General features: G+C 39.2%; 1 protein-coding gene across 3 annotated transcripts in view; it reads right to left on the bottom strand.

Annotated features, from left to right (window-relative positions):
* Positions 1-24,589, bottom strand: part of tau (microtubule-associated protein tau) — an 85,204-nt gene that overhangs the window by 45,436 nt on the left and 15,179 nt on the right. The window lies entirely within an intron of this gene.

The raw sequence follows: 24,589 nt of genomic DNA, 5'->3' as shown, positions 1-24,589 counted from the left end.
AAATGTGGGTCACAACAAGAGGTTCATTATGTCCACGCACTACGAAAAACTTACGTATATTTCGGGGTCATGAGATTGACACATACGAACGTCATTTGTGGCATAAAATTGCTGCATAAAACACAAAAAATTAAGTTCTTCTCCATGAGTCACATATTTTTCGGTCTAGAAGCACTTAAATTTACATTATATGTTTGTTTACGTTTGATCTTTTGATGCCAAAGATGGAATCCGTCACGGGTAAAGTTATCTTAATCTAAGTTCACACTTTTAACTACGTATTACTGATTTACAATAGCTCAATATAATGTTCGGTACAATGATAGTTGTGGGAGGACAACATATTATTAATAGCTATAACTACGTTGACTCAATGTTTTATACAGTTCTTTCATTTTGTTCCATTCGAGCCATTCGATATATCCATTATTTACAGTTCCTGTCGAGCGTCATTTGCCTCGATATTTTCTTACTCATTACTAGCGTAAAACGTGTCGTCCTTTACACGCAATAGAAGTAAAGAATAGTTCAACTTTCCCTTTTCTTTGAGGTATGAAGTCACTATTCTGCACATTCCAACACATACTAAATCGATTCTAGCTTGATGTCAAGAAGCAATTCAAAACTAGGTACTTTGCGGCACAAAACTGGAAACTAGAACTCGTGAATTTAGGAAATGAGCAAAGTTTTTACTCACTCTTCAGAACGTATCCAAGTTTGTACAATAACTTCAACTGTTTTGTTTCTATATATAATTAGTAGTGCCGTATGTCAGATCACTTGCTTTCACAAAGCTTTAATGTATCGAAGAACATGAAGAATCAACTCACTAAGTATATAGTAATATCCAAAACCTTAACGTGTGTTGGTGTGGTTTTATGTATAGTGAGGAATACTTTTCTGAATAAGGACCAGCTACTGTTGTTTACCTGCTATCCTTAACACTTTTCGAAATGAACACGTGTTAACTGGTTAAAAGAATACGACAGACTGAAACTTTTCTTCAGCGGCACTAGTCGGTTTCCCTCAAGACTTTGGCCGGCCAAGGAAACCACGAGTCGGCGCATAGCAAGGACTCCGAACATCATAACAATATCCTTCGGCACCACAGTAGCTAGGAGCAGCACAAAAAGGATATCTTACGGTTAGGATGAGGATACCATTAAAATTCAATGCCAACTGCCAATGAACCGATCGTGTGGTGGAGAAGAATTGTTATCGAACTAGACTGCACGCCATCGGCAATATACATCATCACGAGGAACTCACGGAGAGAAATTGCGCTTCTAAAAACTGTGGCTAATCAAAGCAACTGTTAAATTTTAATTTCATAAGAATCCACAAGGCTTGGTCATAAGTCTTAAATCATCATCATGCACCTCTTAATGCTACCATATTTCGTGGAATTTAAACATTCATTGGTATTATTAAACTTTTATGTGATGAAACAATAAACAAAACATGCGGCTCCATGATGATATTTTTAAAAGATCGATATAGATCATTTTTCATGACAAAAGTGCAACACTATTGGACCGCTACCCAATTTCATAAGTTTAGATCTTCAGCATGAAAGTTATATCGAATTGGATACAAATATTCCATTTGTGAACATTCAGAAAATACACTGACCAACAGGGTAATATTCATTGTTTTGTTTAATTTCTGGATTGTGTTTCCTTGATTTGTTTTCCGTCTATCTTATTTTCCGTGCTGAGCACCAATGCTACCGACGCCAGGGAGGCAGCTCCCACACCTCGACCCGACCTATCGACCCATCAACTCATGAACCGGGGACCAACGGCTTTACTTCTCTTCCGAAGAAAGGCGTGATCAGAGATGTTATGCCTCGGAACATCCCGGAACAACCAGGCCTGCTGGGGTGAGAGGTGAACACGCTTACCACTACACCACTGGCGCCGCTAATTTCTGGATTTCATTAGAAGATTATTCATAAATAACTAATATGTATGAATTTCACGATATTACTGAGTAATAAAACATCGCCATGAAAATCATGCTGAATCTTATGAAATTTGTGTTCAGGCCTTTTTCAATGTTAATATGCGTATTTGAAATGCCTTTTATGTATTACTTTTAACTATTTCACAGCCAAATAATAACACTGTGTTGACGCAGAACATCCCGGCGGCGCCGACTAGGATTGAACCCAGGCCTGCTGGGGTGAGAGGTAATCATACTTACCACTACTCGACCGGCACTGTTTATCGTTCCACATGATTACTTATTACAATTTGTATTTTGTTAAGTTTTTGAACACTTTTTAAAATTAAAATTGTTAAATTGATAAACCCCTCAAACGGCTTTTGAATGACTCTCTATAATATATTCTTATTATATTTGGGTTCATTAAATCCTTGTACGACACGTATTTTCAGCAGATATCAAGGTTTGACAAAATGAAAATGAAGTTTATTTTTATATATTACTTGTAATTTCACTGCAAATCATTAATTTCTGACAATTGAACATAATATATTGATTAACACTTAGTTTAATGAAAAATGCTACTATCAAGTGAAGTTCGTTTCAACCCTATGATGCGTATGTTTGAAAACTGATATTGAATGCTATTAAATGTCAATAAAATAAAATAAATGTGTGCAGAAAAATCTACTTTTTTGTAAAGAGAAACTCATGATATCTATCACCAACCAACCAATTTTACCCTGGTGATCAATTTGCCCCCGGATCACAGTAGTTAATTTTTTTTCCTTTTTGTTTTTGTGGTGACACGCTATTCAATATCAATCTTCGAAAGCTGCTGTCCCTCTGGATCCTAAATCTGGCACTGGTCTGAGCAAATCTGTACATTTTCAAAAGTTAGTTATTAAGGCCCCTGTTGTGACCGGAGAGGAGAAAACAAAATCCGTGCCTGGGTTTCGGGCCTGAAACCCGACAAATTATGCACCAAAACGTCCGCCTTTAGTACTGATCAACAGCACAGCAGCCACAGCAGAAATCAGCACACCGCCGTAGGGTAGAGCGCTACTTCGTCTTAATCGCCCATTTCCGTTCTATCGATCAGAAAAGATCAATAATATCAATGATTTCACCGTGCATAAATCAATAATGGGTTTGTTCCGATGCGTTAGTTCATTAGCTACAACATAAATCCTGTTAGAGCGCATTGTATGAATATTTACGCTCATTGTTCTCAAAACAAAAGAAGCGCTCCTAGCGAATCCCCTTTTTCTACGTTTATCCGTAGGACGAAGAAAATCTAATGGCGTTTCAATGCGTTAGGACGGAATTGAAACTCATAGAACGAATTTAGAATCAAGAATCAGTGTTAGATTTTAGACAATATCTCAACAATGTGTGACTCTTTATCAAATCCAACGATACGTATGGAAAGGTGAATAAATTTGCAAGTCATCTTTGACAGAAATATTCCATTTTTTGTTTAAATTCGTTCAGAAAAGAGAGGTAAAGCGCGGGTTGTGCTTAGTAGGACGGAAATTAGATCAAAAACCCTACTAATGGCGATATTTTTTATTCACTGATTTCGCAGGCAACTCGCGACACGGTGATTCGCAGCTTTCCTCGCTTTCCTCCAATGGAAGAATACAGATCTTCGTCACAGGTCACACGATGACGCCACGGCTGGTGCTTAGTGAAACAATTCGCAAAAGTTATCATTTCCTGGGTGAACAGCAACTATTTGGGCCAACGGCCACTACACCGGCATCTGCGATACGTCAATCAGCACTACGAGTCTCCTTGGTTGGATGTATTCGAGTGGCAGGTTTTCGTGTCACACTGCAATTTCTGCAGATATTCTTTCCTCCATTGATGCCATAAATACTGAAAAATTCCATGGAGCTGTTGATAGCGATTAGTGAGCCGATTCAGAGGTGTTCGATGACAATTCGGTTCCGGGAGCGCATGCAAGAAGTGCGCCGGGGTGATGTCAATGTCGTTCGGGACATCACTCAGTGGCACGAAAGAACGCGAGTTCATGCTCACTTCGCTTTGGGTGAGCACGGTGGTGAAGTCTTCAAACGATAACCTGGAGTTGCCGAGTTGCCGATAAATTTGACCTTTGGCCACTTTCATCGCCACTTCCCACTGTTCTCCGAAGTGCAGGGCTGAAGTGCTAGTAGATTTTCTCGCTGCTTCGATCCGTGGTAATCTGACGCAGCTGGTCTTCGTCCTGTAGCATTCGGTAGACGTTTTCCAGCTCGCTGGAAGCCCCTTGGAAGTTTTTGTCGATAGATCACTGACCAACTCGATATGCATCGCCTTGCTGCAGAAACAGACGAAAATCCATAAGTACGCTTTCGTCGCAGCAGCTCGCTTGTTTGTCGGTTCCATCCCAGTGACAACAAACGGTCGGGCAGGCATGGTTCAATGCAGAGGAAGTTGTCCGATTTGTAGGCTCGTTGGGACAGGGTTAGCTCGGGCGCATCGGTAGCAACTGCGGAGGACACTGTGGACAAGTGGTCGGCCATGGATTGGAATGAATATCTCCCTCATGACCGCGAGTGTGAGGTGACCGCCACCATGAATAAGCGATTAGGATTTGGCAATTAGGTGGAACAGACGATGGTTGCTTGGTAGTAGAGCGGAATTTTTGGTTAGGAAAGCTGGTCAGAAAGTCCCCCCTACCCAAATGGTTCCCTCAGGGTCTAAAAATGGAGTCAGTGGGCTAGTTAAAGATTACCTTCCGACAGGCTTGTCGTTTTACAGGGCGTGAATCTCTTCGCGGAACGCGTCTACCTGGGCCTGATGAATTAATGTCCGTTCGGCGACTTTCAAATGTTCACCATTCAGCGAAATATTGGGAAGCAAACTAGTTGAAGGAATAGGTCGCGTGCGGGCTTTGTTGCGTAGATTGGCGATGAACCGGAATACATAAGCAGTTTGCACGACGTAGCCAGCGATGGATACCTGGTGTTTCGCTGCTACGTCCAGTTGCGTCCAGCTTAATGGTGGACCAAGGCACTTGGCTCCTTCCGCGCTAGTTGTCTCAGAGCCAGAAGACGTGTTCAGAGAGCATGAACAGAAGCAGACAGAGAGGAACGTAGAAGAGTGTTTAGTGTCGAGATTCTGATGGCAACCCTTGGGTGATACATACCGTGTCGTGCTGGCGAAGAGGTCCAAGCATGCCCGCTGAAATGTATACAGAGAAGCTGAAAGTCATCGTGGAAGGACTTTTCCCGAAGCACGACCCAACGACTTAGCCACCAACGCCGTACGGAGAGGTAGAGGCAGATAATGTCAAAGTCACCAACGAGGAACTCGTATCAGTGGCGAAAGGATTGATGATGAAGAAAGCTCCCGGTCCGGATGGAATATCCAACGTGGCGTTGAAATCGGCGATCTAGACGTCTCCGGACATGTTCAGGATGTTGTTGCAGAAATGCCTGGACAAGGGTCACTTTCCTGGCAGGTGGAAGATACAGAAGCTAGTGTTGCTGCCGAAACCAGGAAAACCGGCGGGGATCCAGCATCGTATAGGCCTATATGCCTGCTTGATACAATCGGAAAATTATTGGAGAGGATCGAGCGAAGAGGAGATCGATATTGCGCCGTGATAACGATCGACATAAGAATGCGTTCAACAGTGCCAGCTTTGAGGTCATCGCCGAACCGCTGCATAGAATGAGGGTCCCTGACTACCTATGTAGGAACCTGAGGAACTATTTCCAGAACCTGGTTCTGGTCTAAGAGACAGACATGGGACAAGGATCCATTATAATCACAGTGAGAGTTCCACAAGGCTCCATCCTTGGTCCAACGGTCTGGAACGGGATGTACAACGGCGTGCTAACGCTGAAGCTGCCCTAAGGAGTTGAGATCGTTGGCATTGCGGACGAAATCGTCTTGACGGTAACAGGCGAGACGCTGGAAGAGTTGGAAATGTTGGCAACCGAAGCGATTGACATGATTGGTAACTGGATGCAAGGAGCGAAGCTGCAGATACCCGAGCAAAGTCGGTTAACCAAATGAAAGCAAATCTATATTAAAGATTGTAGTTCCTATCATAATGAAAACTCATTTTGATTTCAATTGTCTCGACATTAGTTTAATATAATATTGTTCTTTCATTATGCAGTCAAGACTTTTTAAATGAAAGCAAATTAACTTGAAGTTCTGCTGTTAACGTCTTGTTTAAGCTTTAATTTAAGCTCATCTGTCGTTAACCTAACGCTTTTAATTCTAACACATTTTAGATCATTCGCTATTTGCCCGGGGTGAGATTTGAGCTCAAGTCTTTCAGCGTGAGAAGCATTGATGCTTACGATTTACGTCAGGCCCGTATTCAGTTAAACATTATGAATGCAAAATCAAAAATCAAATTGATTTCATTGAAAGCACGATTAGTTTTCCGTTTGATTCAACAGTGTAAAAGTTTGCTCTCATTTTTGCTGTGTTAACCGTTAAGTCAACCAAAATGAGAATCAACTGGAGTATTCAAAATAAGTTACATCATAACAGCTAATTTTGATTTCAATTTGATCTCCAGCTTTGCTCGGGTAGCCCACCATAAAACAGAACTGATGTTGGTCAGTAACTGTAAAGCGGTGTAGCTTGCATAAATCACCCCTCGGGCGCCATAGCCTCGAAGCGCGTGTTGAAATACCTGGGAGTGATGATCGATGACCGGCTAAACTTCAACAGCCACGCCGAATATGCCTATGAGAAGCTTAAGTACATACCGGCTCATGGCGAGCGTACAGAACAAGCTCGCCGGAAGCATTATCGCCAGAATGACCCCTATCGGTGTAAAACGACACGAATGTCACAGAAGTGATGAAGGGTCACTAGTAAATAATAATAATAATAATTGCAATAATAATTCTAATCATAATAATAATAATAATAATAATAATAATAATCATAATAATAATAATAATAATAATAATAATCTTCTTCTTCTTCGCATTTCAAGCTTATTGCATATCGCATATTAGCTTATTGCGTGCTCTCAACTTAGTGTTCTAGATGCACTTCCACAGTTATTAATTGAGAGCTTTCGATGCCTGTACCATTTTTGCATAGGTATAATTGTGTGGCAAGTCCAATCATACTTCTATGCCCAGGGAAGTCGACAAATTTTCCAACCCGAAAAATTCCTAGACCGGACCGGGAATTGAACCCAGCCACCTCCAGCATGGTCTTGCTTTGTAGCTGCGCCTTTACCGGCTGAGCTAAGGGAGGCCATATATATAATAATAATAATATGATGTGTAAAAAAGTTTTACCAACCTAACTGTTCTCCTCTCAATATGTACAAAATATTAATGAGTTACCTGAAAAGAGAAAAAAAAGACAAAAATTGTTAGAACGATACTCTCAAATTGGCACTGCTTTACAAGCAATGATTGGATGATGATTAAACGTAGCTGTTCGGTGTACTGAATGACTTATTTTCTTCATTTTCTTATACAGGTCAGGAAAATATATACAGCAGTAGTTTTTATGATACATTGCATACATTTAGGCGTTATCCCCATATACAATAATCCAGGACCAAGGTCCAAATCCAATTATTGAACATCATTGTATTTCCTGTAAATATTACATGGTTAATAGATATTGCAATAGATCGATAGGTATAACAATAACCAACCTTTTTTTTTAAAATAACTTGGAGTTGTTGGATTTTAAACTAATTAAAGCTTATTTTACAATAGTTAGTTACTAACGACTCTTAGCTGAATAATTAAAAATCGCCTGAAATTATGTGCACTATACACTCCCGGAAATAAATATAAAGACACATAAAAAAGCATGGCGCCTACCAAATATAAGAATCAGAGGAATTCTAAACCATGTATTTTTGGAAGCCACATTATCATGCTACAATATCACCCATAGAAATAACCAATTGCATCATGTACGCAGGGGAAATAAATGGAAATGTGATTTTCTCCTTAGGAAATAAATATAAAGACACATAAAAAAATGTATGGGAAATGGGTCATTTTCGAAACATTACTAAGCATGTCAACAATTCTTGTAGCACCAAAATAACCAAAGAGTTAGTTAAAGTAATAATTAAACTTAATTTCTGAAACGTTTTAAGCAGATCCAATCGCTAGAAGTTATCGAAAATTACAAAAAAATCATTGGTTGATCAGCGATGATTAATTAGGTGATACATACATTTAGGCGTTTTCCGAGTTAGAATTTGTCTTGAGATGTTCAAACAAATTAATAGGAAGATGGGAAGAGCGCGTAGGCCCGTCACCCCCTCACTTTTACTAGATATCAGTTTTAGTGTAACTAAATAAACACAGGTCATCCAGAAGACCACGTAGTCCTACGTCACCATTGCAAACAACCCCATAGGGCTGTCCCTTGTAGTTTTTTATTGATCAAACATATCTTTTTTTCAGCGGCGCCGGTGGTGTAGTGGTAAGCGTAACTGCCTGAGGCCAAATGGCCTGTGCCCAATTCCAGTCGGCGGCGCCAGGATTTTCTGAGGCATAAAATCTCTGATCACGCCTTCCTTTGGCAGGGTTGATAGTATGGTACAAATTACTTTATTTGTGTGTGCATAATCCTTTATTTATGGGCACAACTTCCTTTAATTATGGTAATATTTTTTTGGGGTAATGGTGCTGTTTCTTATCGGTACATGCCACCATTTTTTATGGGTGCGTTTTAATTTTTGTATAGTGTATTTTCTTTTTTTTTGTTGGGGGAGGTCTTAAACGTTTTACCGTTACGGGTATGGGCCGTAAAATTCCTCCTGTGAAAAAGAACACATACTAGCAGAGTCCATCTACCCGTGTAGACGAGAATATAAAATCAATATCAAGGTTTACTATTTAAACTGGGGAACAGAACATCAGTTGTTATCATTTTTTTCCTTGATTTGTTTGTTTCCGTCGATCTTGTTTTCCGTGCTGAGTACCAATGCTACCGACGCCAGGGAGGCAGCTCCCACATCTGTAACCTCTGTACTCAATAGCGCAATGCAATGCAATGCAATGTAATTTTGAGTTGAATTCGACTTAGGTACTGAGTTACTTTTATCGGCCGTGTAGACCGGGCAATTTTTTTTTTCTCGATTATCATATTCGGGCAGATTTATAAGGAAAATTTTACTCAATCATTGAGTAACCCCACGTTCGATTTTAAGTGAAATGTTCATGGTGATTAGAACTGATGACCCTCCAGGGTAACTAGTTATTGAAAACAAACATTATTTATCTTTATTTCAAACAAGGGCGCGAAGGGTAATTCGAAATGAGTAACCAGTTCCAAATTTACCATGACATCACTGGGTTCCGGTCTTCATCAAAGCTGTTCATATGGATTAGGCCTATTGGAAGATGAACAGTTGAGTTCAGAGTTCGTCTTCCAGGTGGCACTCATATGCCATTTGTTTTCAAATTATTTGCTCAATTTGACATCTTAACTCGAAAGAAGGTATCTGTCTTTGGGAAAAAAAATGTTCAAGTGAAAGAGACTTATTGGATGGTGTACATCACACTAGTATACTTTTTAAATTCTTATTGATTCTTATTGCAACTTCTTACCAAAGGTCATATAAAAATGTATCATAGAATATCGTAAATTGCTACAGTTAATGTCAACATCTCAGATAAGAATGGCATACATTGTATAATATTTAAGTTAAATCGTATAGAATTTAAATTTCCGACTTATTTCCGATGAATCATTTTTCCATCAAGTTTAATTTATTATTACAGATTAAATCGTATATGATGTTAAATCAATTCGTTTTACAATAAATTGAAATGTGCACGCATATGACCTCCAATTTTGAACGTAAAAGCCATTTTTATGCAACAGAATAGAATGAATGCACAGTATGTAAGTAAACATTGTAATAATCATTGTATGTAGTCTACACTGGCTTGACGAAATGGAAATAAAGAATAAAGAATAGTATATGATTCGTTTGTTTGTGTATATGTTTGTACATCACTTACTTTACTTGCATTTTGGTGGTTTGGGTATTGCTTTAGCATAAGACCTCAACTAGTTATAAGGTAGCGGTGTTGAACAAAAATGTGTTGATGTATAAGACCTGATGTACAGCTCAGTTCAAAATTCACTCACCAGGTGACGATAGTGTGCAATATGACATCTTCTTGCATGCTTTAACTTGACAGTACGACTAGATAGAAGATCTGAATGACAAGACCTATCGTATCTCATTAGAAAAAAAAAAACATCTCGACTAGACTCGACTAGACTAGGTTGCTGTCAACACGAGCTATTGTTTAATTGACAGCTCAGTTCTGAATTCTCACACCAGGCGGAGCGAGTAAACGATTTGACTTATAATAACTTGCAAAGTTATTCAGATTTATAAGACGTATTTCTTCAGATGGCTTGCTGCCTTTGTTAAAATATTTTAGATGGATAAGACCTATTGGATGGTGTATGTTTAGTTCAGAATTCTGTCACCAGGGAAGTAATTGTGCCTTTCCATGGTATACATCAGCGAAAGAATACCGGTTGATAAGTCTAAAATGGTACCATAATGTTTGCAAATTTATATACAACCATATGCCTTGTGTAAACGAGGAAATATCAGTTCAAACTCACAAACATATGTTAGTATGAACAATTTAGTGTACTTTCAATTTATTGGATTGCAGTGCTCGCTATTTGATAAATTTATGTTTGAACACAGATAAAGGACAAATTCAAATGAGAATCAGTTTATCGGTCATAATTCTGCAACATCAAAATGTGTGATGTGAAAAACCGCCAATTATATTGTAATATACAAACTCATGCTAGACACCAGCTATCGATATAAAATAATAACCAATGATCTTTTTTTCAGAATAAAGTCGGATGCATCGATAAAAACTTTATACACTCAACAGTTGTCACCATCCTACTTCTGTTTCAATTGGCGATGGGACTCAAGCAGTATGACTTTCCCATTTTCAGCAACTTTTAACAAATTCTAGAATCGATCAAACGTTCTCCATGCTTTCACAGACAAAATATTCGGTGAATATGAATATATCCCGAGCATCGCAAGCAATTTGTTGGCAACGTTTCACTAGACTCTGGCAAATACCAACACACAAATATTTTCACGTGCAATCATAAATAGAATTCTACGGTTATGCACCACAAGTTCAATGTACTTTCAGTCGTGCCCTTGCAGTTGGACAAAACAAATGAAATCAATATCAGTTGCACATTTGGATTTATACGTACCGCTGCACATTTTGATAAGCTTACCTCGACTTTTAGATACGCTTCTTTTGAACATTTTTGTATTCCTCATGATAGAAAAGGATCCCAGCAGAACAAGACACAAATTGATCACTGTAATCGAAATTTTGACCTTAACTGAATACGAATGTTCAAATCAGTCCAGCTTTCCACAGTAGCACGTCAAGCAACGACGGTTGTTGATTCGTAATTGATGTGCGTAGCGGCTGCTAGCCGAAAACCTTCTAACAACAGCCTTACTCCGAATACCACTGGCTGTGAGTATAAAGAGTCACATTTGTTCACTGAAAATGGAAGCTTTGAATTTTTTCGCTAATAACCCTTGCCACATGTCCTAGCAACAGTCAATTCAGCTGCTTGTTTTCACAAACAAGCATGCCATACACCACGAGTAAACAAGGCTAGAATTAGAGCTTAACGAAAATTCACCACGAAATAGGCCGCAAACTTTGTGATTTTGGGGAAAGCTGGAAGGGTAGTGAAGGGTGAACTAAAGACCGTTAAATTTGCCCAAGATTCAGTGCGTAACAAGTTCCAGTTTGCTTGAGCCTGTACGAAATCTGTGAATGATATGTTTTCTATTTTTTCCTTTTCCTTTTTTATTTATCGTCATAAACCTGCCTAGACTTGTCACATGTCACAGAATTTTTTTTTTCTTCCATTTGTTTGTGCTGAGCACCAATGCTACCGACACCAGGAAGGCAGCTCCCACACCTGGACCCTACGTATCGAACCATCAACTCATGAACCGGAGACCAACGGCTTTACGTCCCTTCCGAAGGAAGGCGTGATCAGAGATATTATGCCTCAGTACGTCCCGGCGGCGCCGACTGGGATTGAACCCAGCAGGCCCTTTGGGGTGAGAGGCAATCACTCTTACCACCACACCACCAACGCTGCTGTTTCACAGATATTTACATCGAAATTCTCCAAATAATAAACAAAACCACTGACTTCTTTTCGAAGATTTAAAGACTAATGAGAATTTATTATCTATTAATAAAATACAATGGAAAAAGACTTACGAAATAACAAAATAAGTCGTTCGAAATATTACTAGATTTTCAACCAAATTCGACCAAACTTAACTCAAAAGCAAACATTGGCCCAATTTTCCAATTTTACGTTGGAATTAACTTTTTGCAGTTTTGTAATTTTTGGTTTTCAAATAAGCTAAGAATACTGAGAACCAGAAACAGAAGGTGTAATTTTTGTGCATGATGTATCACAATCATTATTTTGAACTAAACTAAAAAGATTCTAATGTAGGAATAAGGCTTTGGGAATTCCACTGTAGAAGAAAAGGGCCACTTCAATGTCACTGGTTACTGATTTACACACTGTACGGCTCGAAATCACTCTTCTTCTCCGAACGCGTTTGAAAGAACGAAGCAATGCAAGCATTCTCGAGCGATGCAAACGATGCTTTGATTCGCGTCTCTGTGAGTGACCAGTGAGCGAGGATTATTCCTGCTGTTCATGCTGTCCTCCTTACAGTCTCCATTGGCCATATGAATTTAAATCGCTGTCGAATGCATCACCCAAGTCTTCGAGCAGAAGTAGGCAGCTGGTGAGTGACGAATGCTTGATGGCACAATGTAGTAACTCAGCGAATGATAGTGAAGAGGAGAGGGAGCAAAAAACCTGAAAAAAGCGAACCATTCGTGCAGCACTGCATTCGTGTATAACTAGCGCAACGTTTACTGTGATAGCATCAAATTGCTTATGAGCAGCAGACAATGCGTTGCATGATTCGTTGCCAATATCTGCAACCTTGGTAGGAAGCTTTGCCAGAACAATGCTTTTCAGTGGATCAGAAATATCGAGATAGGGTAGAGAACTACTTCGGTCTAATCGCCCATTTTGGGCCCATCGAGCAGAAAACATCAAATAAATCCATGGTTTCAGAGTTAACAAGTGAATAATGCATTTGGTACGATACTTTAGTTAATAAGCTACCGAACGAAGTCAATGAGAACGCGTGATATGAACGTTTGCACCCATTATTCCCAAAAACAAAAGAAGCGCTCCGACCGAATCAATTTTCATCTTCATCCGATAGGCCGAAGTGAATTCGTTTGCGTTTCAATGGCGTTTCAATGCATTAGGCCGAGTTTAGAATCCGTAGGCCGAGTTTGGCGTCAAGAAGCAGTGTTAGACTTTTGACAATATCTCAACGATTGGTTTCTCTTTATCAAATCTTACGGTACATACGGAAGGGTAAATAAATTTGGAAGCCATCAGTAATAATAACATTCCGTTTGATGCTAAACTGCGCTAGATTGAGAAATACTAAGTGCGGGTTGTGCTTAATAGGCCGGAAATGGGGTAGTTAACCCTACTTGCACATCTATGACACAAACGTCATTCCCATATACTTTGCGTGAAGCCGAAAAATCCTGGTTCTCTGGTTCGATCGAACCAGAGAACCAGGATTTTTCGGCTTCACGCAAAGTATATGGGAATGACGTTTGTGTCATAGATGTGGATACTTGATGATATCGTCCATAATGTCATCAAATGAGAACAACCCAGATGAAGAAGGGGCATCGGGGATTTGTCCCCGGGAGAGGTGAAAAATCCTAGATATATACAGTTCTGCGGAATCCAGGAGGAGTAGAAGTGTCCTTTTTTCCACCACTTCTTGATTTGGGCAAGCTGATAAGGGGTTCCTGATCTGCAACTTTCCGCGAACGGATGCGTCTACGTTTCCGTGAATAATTGAAAGGAGTTCCATCCTCAGCCAGGACAGAGTCAGACTCGTCATCTGCCAAAAGAGTCGTTTGCCGTTGGTCGATGGCGTGGATGTCTTAAGCATTTCTGAAAAGACTGTCAGTTACTGTGCAGGCGCCATCCTGGTGCTTCTCCCCGCATTTGGAACAGCGTGCCTTGATGCCACAGTGAGAGGCCGTATGTCAACTGTTTGCAGTTTCTCATCCCAATGGGTCTGGGTTCAATCCCAGCCGAGGTCGGTGGAATTTTTCTGAGGCATAGAAATCTCTAGCAGTGTGTAATGTTTGAAATGAAATCTCTAGTAGTGTATAATGTTTTTCTAAATTTTCTCAACAGCGATGTTAATGTTTTTTTTTTACCGATGAAAAACTGATACCTAACGCACTAGTCAACGGGTCAAGAATTGCCCGCATTTTAAGCCAGACAATCGAAAACAAAGGCATATTCCTCACAGCCACAATTTTCACACACGCATCGACAATGATTTGTTCATTAAAAGCCACGGATGTTATTTTTTTTTTCTTCGATTTAGCTTCCACTTTCTCTCCTTCCTTAAAAAATACCCCCTTTCCCTAGCCAACGCGAAATGTGTACTGCGAAAATGGCAAATGTGTAATGCGAAAACCGCAAGCACCAAGAATGGACAGGTATACTTGGAACAGTGTCTCCAAAAGCGGCTTCTCCCTCTCTTGAAGGCTCACGACGGTCCGACGTGCCACTACACGAAGGACGTGCTAGTGTGGTATAAGGTGAACGATGTCGACTTCGGGCCGAAAGATCTGAACCCCCCAAACACTCCGAAACTGTGCCCAATAGAAAAATACTGGGCCATTATGAAGGAGTACCTTCTAAAAAAAACTGTCGATTCTGAGGTCGTGCAGAACCTTATGGATGGGGTTAAGGCCAAGGTTCGCGCATTCGGATATAAAGGCGAAATAATTTGGTGAAAATCGGATCAAAACTCGAATTTTGAGAATGAATTTGTGTGTGCGGATTTTAAACGGTACACCCTTTATAATGCTATGGTGACAGTAGGGTAGCCCATTACAGGGTAGCCCATTACTAGCACTACTAATGTTTACTAATGCTTAATGCTTGGGCTGGTATGAGCAACGTCAAAAATGTTCGCTTCTATTCCCGAGCGAAATGTTTAACTCTTTTTTTTTTGCAAATGTTTGGGCTGTTCGAGTAAATGTGGTTAAACAAATCGCCAATTGTTTACTCAACCATCTTTGTCAAACTCCTTTGTTGGTTTTTGTAAAAATGTTCGAGAGAGTCAACTCACTACATGAGCATGTTGACCGCCCACGGTTACTACTCCGTTACAACTTTGTAGATCAGCTGTTATTACACAGAGAACCAGCAGATGATGTTTGGGAATAACATACATCCTCAATGTGTAAAAACTGATGTCCGAATGCAGGTTAACTAAGGAGTGAAAAGGAATGTGATGACGTGAAACTCGTTTTTTTGAGAACACCTCTACACTTCCACGAGAAATCACTGGGATTTTGAATATATGGGGTAGGATTTGCAGCAGGGTTCGTTTTGGTAAACTTATGGGTCTTCGAGCAAAGAGATCCTATGCAACTACGACTATGGTTCTTGACGTCTGTGATTTCTATATGAAGGTACACTCTGTGAAAACCGAAAATGGAACATGTAACAAAATTATGACGTTAATAACACAGCTGCCCCTGAACCAATTCCAATAATTTTATCACCAATCGCTCTGAAATATGTCTACGCATCTGCTTAAGTTAAGACTTTATCATTTTTTAAAATGTCTCTATTGAAAATTGCACGAATGTGCAACTGTTGCTGTGATAGTTAAAATTATCACCGATTGCCTGCAAAAAGTGATTTCCCTAACACAGATTTCAAAGTTGAATTCCATCCGGTCTCACCACACACGCCTATAGATTTCTACTACCGAAGTGAACCACATTGTCTCGTTCGATCTATTGTTAAAAGACAAAATGGCGATCGAGCGAACTGACCGCAAACAATTATCAGAAAAAGAAAATAATCAAAATACACAGTGCTCCGTGACAAATGTCCGTTTTCGACCGCGCTCCACCGCAAACTCCAACACATACCTGCCATGTTTAGAACATAAACTGTGTGCAAACAATTGCTCTTCTCACCGTCACCGTCCTTGTATCTTTTTAACATGGCCGGATTCTTTTCGTAATATCCGTGCTGAAGTATATCGGATATTTTTTATTTATTTTCACGTTAACTCATCGGCACTATTTTCTTCTATCCATCTTTAAAGTGGATCACACCGTAATTCATTTTCACAAAGCAACGGATTACAAACGGCTTAACCAAATTTAATGACGCCACGCTAGACGCTCACTTTTCTATTCGAAAGATTCTGACCACGTGGTTTTCCTGTCAACATATTAACAAACATTGCTAATGCTAATTATGTGGATTAAGGGTATGAAGCATTAGAAGTGCCTATTAAAGACTTGGTAGTATTAGCCTGTTATTAGCAATAGTAATGCTGAGACAAAGCCGCTTAAGGAGGCGTCCATTAATTACGTAACGGTAAAAATTGAAATATTCGACCATCGTCCCCTTCTTCTACCCCTTAGTAACAAAACGTGACGCGGAAAGTATTCTATTTCTAACGTAACGATCTTAAAGCTCGCCCTGATTCAGATTTTCAAAACATTTTTGATTTGGTTATAATTTCTTTATGTCAAGGTAATGTAACATATGTATGTATTGTAAGGTAGCCACCATCCCTTCGAAGATCTTGTCTTGTATGCAGCTCCTCTTAAGAATAAGATCAATTTGAGCTAGCGATCTGAATTCACAATATCGCTGTAAAAACGGAGGGGTGGACCCGTAAGCAGAAGCATTTACGCGAAATCCACGGGAATACGATCCAACAAATAGAATAACGCAATTCGCAATACTTATTAAGCTTCCTACAGGGTGGTTTGTTAATAAGGGTGCATCAATCTCACCGAAACTGTTGGAGTAGAATTTACACCACTTGTCGATCATACTATCGTCCAGTTTAAATTTGAATATTTCCTCTTATCGTCCCTCCCAACCCACAATGAAAACTTATGTAATGGAGAAATGTAATATATCAGAACTTAAAATATGAAATAATGAAAATAAATTTATATGAAAAAATTAGTTGATATTCTGCAATGAAAATAATAAATATTTTACCTACAATAAGATACAGCTCTATGTCTGCTCAGCTCCCAATATAAGGTGGATGTAACACTGAAATTTCAAGATTATATTATGCGAATAAATATTTTTAGCTCTAATGATACTTGATATTTTTCAAGATTGAAAAAAAATATGATATAATAATAATGACTAAAAATTGCTGGCATGCTGGGTAGCATCGATTGCTGGCACTTGCACTGGGGAAATTGCCCGAATAATTATAAAGGTGAGTTTAATTAATGTATTACCAAATATAGAACCCTCCTCCCTTAGTTTGATTCTCCCCTCCCCTAATACATCGGCATTCAAAAACGAAGAAGCCTATATGATGTGAAAGAAGTAAATATGTATATTTATTTGAAACGAAATTTTCTCAACCCACTTTATAAGCTTATCAACCATAAGATATTAACTAAATAATTCTTGTTTCCATTCAGGCCAATTCACAGGAAAAGAAGGTAAATCCACTATTGTGTTGGAAGCAATTGCCTCCTACGGCACACATATTTGGCACAGCTCCTTTGGTTCTCCTGGTAGTCTCAACGATATCAATATTCTGGATCGTTCACCGTTGCTCAACAACGTCGTCAATGTGAGTTATTTAATATCTGTCGATAGATTTTGCATACCTAAAATCTAAGATAAAGATCGTAAGTAAAATGATCTAAGTAACTCAGGGTAATAAATATATGAATTTATTTTCAGGTTAGAATGCTGACCAAGCGAAGTTCTGCCTGGGACTAATTGGTGAATTGTCCGTAGACCAACAAAGCTACATTGATGACGTGATAAGTAGGTTTCATATGACGAGCTGTCGTCCTGCTGTTACACCATTTGAAGCTAGTGAGCGGTTGGACAAATCGATGTCACCATAGAATGTGGAAGAAGCAGAGCAGATGAAAATGTTCCCTTCCTTAGCTGTCGGATGTCTGCAGTACATTGCACAGGCAACCAGTCCGGATATCTGCTACGCGGTCAATGCTGCCAGCCAGTTTAGTAGCAACCCGGGACAGAAGCAATGAAAATCGGTGAAAGGGATTTTCCTATACCTGAAAGGCACGACGGGCATTTGGCTTCGGTACTGCAAGCAAGGCAACGAAAAGATTGTTGGCACACCGATGCAGATTTGGGAGGAGATACCGTCATACGGCGATCAACGACGGGCTACTTATTCATGCTTCAACTTCAAGGTGGTGCCATTTCTTGGAACGTGACAGACCTATAAGACATAGTTTCTCTTTACTATAATCACAAATCAATTAAAATATCGCGAAACCTAACCGTTCTTTTTGACGCCTGAGAAGAAACGAAAACGTTTTCAGCTGGTCGCCTACCATTAATGTCATGGATATCAGGTCCGGCGACGAAAATCTGTCGCCTCATTCATTCTCTCGCCGTTCTCATGCAACGATGGGTGTGACGTCAAACTGTTCGTTACATGAGAACAGCGGGAGAAAGAAAAGACAAATTCACATTGCTGGATCTGTTCACCATGGTATTGATCTACCATCTGTCAACAGTAAGAAGCTCACACATATTCAACCACAGAAATTTGGAACACAGCTTGTTTCGTGGTTCAAACTCGTACAGAAATAAAACAAAGTTGTCGAGCACGCATCGTACGTAGAAACCTGAAAAAAGAAGAGCTAATATGACTCCATACAATTTGTGCTGATTCGTTTTCTTTTTTTCTGTCGAATATATTATGAGGCAAGTACAATCATATCCTTTTGCGCAGGAATGTAGAGAAATGTTCTAATCCGAAAAAAAAATACACGGGACAGCCCTATGGGGTTGTACGCAACGGGGACGTAGGACTACGTGTTCTTATATAATAAATCTTATTTGTTAACTGCAGCAAGAGCTTGTGTTTTGTGTAGGAATGGGAATTTGAGCAGCGTTATCTCTGTTTGAACTCTTTAGTATGATATGCTTGACATAGACATTCCAACGCCGAATCACGAAGAGCTACTGATTCCGATCAATAACGACGGTGCGGCTTCTTCCTCCTTCTATGGATGCTTATGTGGACTGCAGCTCGCTACTTGCAGGCAGCATTTTGTTGTGACTGGAGAACACCACCACTCACCTTGCGGTAATTAAATAAATACCGTTTGGTGAGACCAGTTGGAATTCAACTTTGAAATCTGTGTTAGGAAAATCTCTTTTCGCAGGAAATTGGTGATAATTTTAACTATAACAGCAACAGCTGCACATTCATGCAAATATTAATGGTAACATTTTGAAAAATAATAAAGTCTTAAATTAAACAAATGCGTTGAAATATTTCTGATCGATTGGTGATAAAGTTATTGAAATTGATCCATGGGCAGCTGAGTTATTAACGTTCAAAATCTTTCATAATTTTGTTACATGTTCCATTCTCGGTTTTCACAAAGTGTACCCCCATATAGAAATCACAGACGTAGTCCTACGTCAAAATCCTAGACCGGACCGGGAATCGAACCCAACCGCCTCCAGCATGACCTTACTTAATACATATGCCTTGAATGACTGAGCTAATTGAGGCCCCTTTTATGCTGTATGTCTGGCGCATTCATTATGTATTCCTAAAAAACTGTTTTTATGTTAGTTGTAGATTAGCCGAAAAATCTTTAACAGATTGCTTATTGCATGCATTTATGTGTTACAGATTAGCCGTTGCAGATAAAACTTATCGGCCAGCCAGGAGTGCACAGCGGACACGGGTATTTTTTGGCCGCCATTTTTAATAATTTCTGGAATTGGGGTGCCGTATAGAAACCGGAAATCAATATCAGACGCCATATAGAAATCCAAGATGGTGGCTTCCGGTTGTAGGAAAACTGGAAAATACTAGCAAATACCGTTCAATATGGGTATTTTCGGAATCGGGATGACCAATATAGACCGGATATCAATGTCAGACGTCATCTTGAAATCCAATATGGTGGCTTCCGGTTGCAGAAAAACTTGGAAAACTGTCAAATACCCTTCAATACGGTTATTTTTGGAATTGGGATAACGTGTATATACTGGATATCCATATCCGGTATCTATACGTCATTCCGATTCCGAAAAAAAACCATATTAAGGGCGTTTGACAGAACTTATTAGTTTTTCTGCAACCGGAGGCCGCTATATTGGATACAAAATGGCATCAGACATTGATTTCCGGTATGTATACGTCCAAAAATACCCATATTGAAGGATATTTGACATTATTTACCAGTTTTTCTGCACCCAAAAGCCGCCATATTGGATTTCAAGATGGCGTCTGACATTTATATCCGATCTATATACGTCATCCCGATTCCGGAAATACCCATATTGAAGGGTATTTGCTAGTATTACCCAGATTTCCTACAACCGGAAGCCGCCATCTTGGGTCTCAAGATGGCGTCAGACATTGATTTCTGGTGTCAAGACGTCACCCTGATTCCGGAAATACCCATATTGACAGGTATTTGACAGGTCCTTGACAGTGTTTCATTTTTTTCTATAACCGGAAGCCGCAATCTTGGATTTCAAGATAACGTTGGTCGACGATTTCCGGTCTCCACGTCACCCCGATTCTGGAAATACCCACATTGCGTAATACATCATTTGAATTCACAGTTTTTCTGTATTCAAAAACCGCTATTTCGACTTGACACTGCATAATTTTATTCATCAAATACAAATTCTGTTTAGTTATCTGCCATCACTGGTGATTCTGAATGCGCACCACGCACATAAACATACAACAGTACCGGATCGGTTCTTGAATTCAAAACATCATCCTTGTAAACACGAACACCGGTACTGGAAAATCAGATCCGCAACGTGTGCAGCGAACTGGTGGAACTACCAAACCGAACCGACCGCAGCACCAAACACTCGCACTCGGTACAACAGTTCAGCACATTGGTTATGATTTAGAAATCCGTACCGGTTCTGTACCGGTGTTTTGACCAACGCTGCTCAATCGTAGCAGTTGAAAAAAGATGAATTGTGTGGAATAAAGCACGTTCAGGGAAGACGCCAACAGTGTCCGTAAGTGTTCCCACCCGGGTATGTAAACAAAATTGCATACAGTACGGTCTGACGGGGATTTGCTGTATCTGTCTTGCTTATGGTCTAGTTAGTGTGATTTTATGTTTGTTTCTTTATTGAAAACCAGTTTTATGTCGAAACACCCATTGATATTTCAATGCACAAAGTCATTATTAAAGAATAAAAAAAAGAAGCAAACATAACCTTCATGCGCAACTTAAAGAGTTATTCGATAAAAATTACCCAAACATAATCAGCTGTAACTATTTAACTATTATACCAAATGCATTGAAACTTGCAGTAAAGATTGTTTTGTCCATAATTACACATTTATTTTTATGATGGTCTGAGAGGTGCTTTATCTCGAGTAATGTTATGAGAACAATATGCTGTCTAAGAAAATCGTCTCAAATTTAAAATCAGGGGTTATTGAAAGAAACTCTTTCGTCATTATTGTTATTGACTCATAAATCCATACCAATGTTTTTGTCATATATTATATTTCAAAATATTGTGGTCAGACATTACACTTCAAAATATTGATCAGAAATTACACTTTAAAATTTCGGTTCTTTTTAACATAAAATAATTAAACCCTTCAAACCCTAAACTAATGAAAACTTAATCCTTTAACGCCGAATAAAACCAGTATTATATATTACGCTTTAAAAATTCATAATAAATTAATAAATTGAAAAAAAAAAATGTATGAAAAAATAAGTAAGGAAAATTTAGTTTTTCGCCATTGTACAACATTTTGTTGTCAAAGCTCGTATTTGAATCATGGAATTTTTCCTACATGTTTTTTTCTCGTATAACTTAACGTTTTCCATAAAAGTGCTTTTGATAGTGTGTTGAACCTGCTTTCCAAATTGTGCACGAAGTTTGGAGTTTGAGTTGCGGAGGTCAAGAACATATCAATTAGTGTTTAAGCTAGGTCTTTTTTTATTATGCTCATGGGTCATCCGTGACTTACCCCCTAAGGAAGGTTATTGTCAGCATTAGTTTACCAAAACGATCCCTGCTGCAAACCTTTCCCCACATCCAACATCCCAGTGATCGCTCGTAGAAGCGCAGAGGACTTCGCGGTTTCCTTCACAGCGAGTATCACGTCAACACATTCCTTCCCAGTCCCTATTTGACCTGCATTCGGACTCGACCGGCCTTTCAAATATTGCTTAATATTAGATTTCCAGTTTTTACACATTAAGGATGAATGTTAGTCCCAAACATCATCTGTTGGTTCTCTGTGAACAGCAGCTGATCTGGCCATAACAGAGTAGCAACCGTGGGCGTTCAATCATGCTCATGCTCATGCTCAAAGCTCGTATTTAAATCATGACATATTTTTTACATGTTCAGAACACTCCAAAGAATCTACTCTGAAAATTTAAAGTTATTTGGTTTAATAGTTAAAAAGTTACAGCTATGTGTGCGCAATTTTTATCGATTATACCCATTAGTTAAAACTTCTTTTGTCAAACAAATTACACTAATATCATCTGTAAGACAGCAAAATCGAATGAACAAATCGACATGTTATAGCAGCAATCACTGCTTCGCGACGCTGACCTACACTAGTACTAGAAGAGGTGTTGCATAAATATACTTTGAGCGGATGACGATTCGGAAATAAATTGAATTATAAAAATAGAAAACGAAAACAAAACCACCTCTTCCGTTGTACACATTCACAGCACATGTGGTCAACCCATTGCTGTCCCGATTTTATTAGACATGTTCCTTACCCTACAACGGCAAGCAGTATGTAGGTAGTGAGAAAACCGTCAGCTTAAGGCTCACCTATTTACTCTACTTTAATTACATTATGTGTCAATGATCGATGTAACGGAGACAAGCAAGCATACATAAACCGGCGTCCTTTAACAAACCGTGTCTAGTGTCAGCATACAAAGTTAACCTAGAACGCCTAAATTTTACAGAAAACAGACACTAGACATGTGTTGTCCAACAAGAGGTGAATTTGCCGTGGCGAACGACGCTTCCTGTCCGACGCTCACGATGAAATGAGCGCTTCAAGGTTTGTATTTTTCATTTCCATTTGTACATGCGAGTTTTGTTATTCAGTCCATTTTACGAGAGTTATGTTTTGGTTCGTATGGAAATCAGCATTGCATTATAAATGCTAAGCCCATGACCGCGAGTCTGTGTTTTCTTTATAAAGTTGACCATGAGGTTTCCCATGACCAACTGTATAAAGAAAGTACAGACTCATGATCTTCGGAATTATTCACTGTTTCCACACAATGAAATAGTGTTGCTTAGCAAACTTTTTGAATGTATTCCCATCATCAATATTTTTGTCAGTAAATCCCCTTCGTGCCAATATATTGACAAGTGTGGGATTCGCTATAGAGCATGATTGTACTTGCCACACAACAATACTAGAAGATAAATGGTATAGGCTTAAAAACATGATTGTTAATCGTTAACGTCAGCGTTAATGTCTTAAATGGGAATTTGCTTAGAAAGCTCTTAATTAACAACTGTATAAGTGCTAACACTAAGTTGAGAGTCGGCGTAAAGTCCCAGTAGGGACGCAGTAAATCCAAAGGAGAAGAAGGTGGTTGGTCCATCTCCTTGTGATAAGGGTGCCAACTTGCGGGAATAAGCAGGATGGTATTCAAATTAAAAAAAGAAAACAATTTGCACGCATTAATGTTAGTGCTAAGGAGAGAAAAAGAATAAGTTCTCTTTAAGGCCTATCGAGCAGAAAACTTCAAATAAATCCATGATTTCAGAGTTAACAAGTCAATTATGCGTTTGGTACGATACTTTAGTTAACAAGCTACCGAACGAAGTCAATGAGAACGCGTGATATTAAAATTTACACCCATTATTCCCAAAAACAAAAGAAGCGCTCCGAACAAATCAATTTTTATCTTTATCCGATAGGCCGAAGTGAATTCATTGGCCTTTCATTGGCGTTTCAAAGCGTTAGGCCGAGTTTAGAATCCGTTGGCCGAGTTTGGCGTCAAGAAGCAGTGTTAGACTTTTGACAATATCTCAACGATTGGTTTCTCTTTAGCAAATCTTACGGTACGTACGGAAATGTAAATCAATTTGGAAGCCATCAGTAATAATAACATTTCGTTTGGTGCTAAACTGCGCTAGATTAAGAAAGACTAAGTGCGAGTTGTGCTTAATAGGCCGGAAATGGGGTAGTTAACCCTACCTCAACTTTTGATATTCAACTTGTGATATTCAAATATTAGGATTTGTTTTTAAAATGGAATCCAGCATGCTGACCTCTTACGTAACGCTAATTCATATCAACTTTAGATATCAATAGTAAAGATTCTACCCGTAGAGCTAGCTTGAGTAGAATTTACCTCTCCACGTCCATACCCGTATAGATGAGAATAGTAAATCAAACGCAAGTTTTACTATAAAAACTGGGGAACAGAACATCAAA

This window comes from Ochlerotatus camptorhynchus, unplaced genomic scaffold, assembly GCF_037179485.1.
Source record: "Ochlerotatus camptorhynchus isolate MF236.1 unplaced genomic scaffold, CSIRO-AGI_Acam_v1.1 ptg000238l, whole genome shotgun sequence".
NCBI classification, from domain to species: Eukaryota; Metazoa; Arthropoda; class Insecta; order Diptera; family Culicidae; genus Ochlerotatus; species Ochlerotatus camptorhynchus.
The sequence above is the reverse complement of the archived record's forward strand: the minus strand, read 5'-3'. Positions and strand labels throughout refer to the sequence as shown.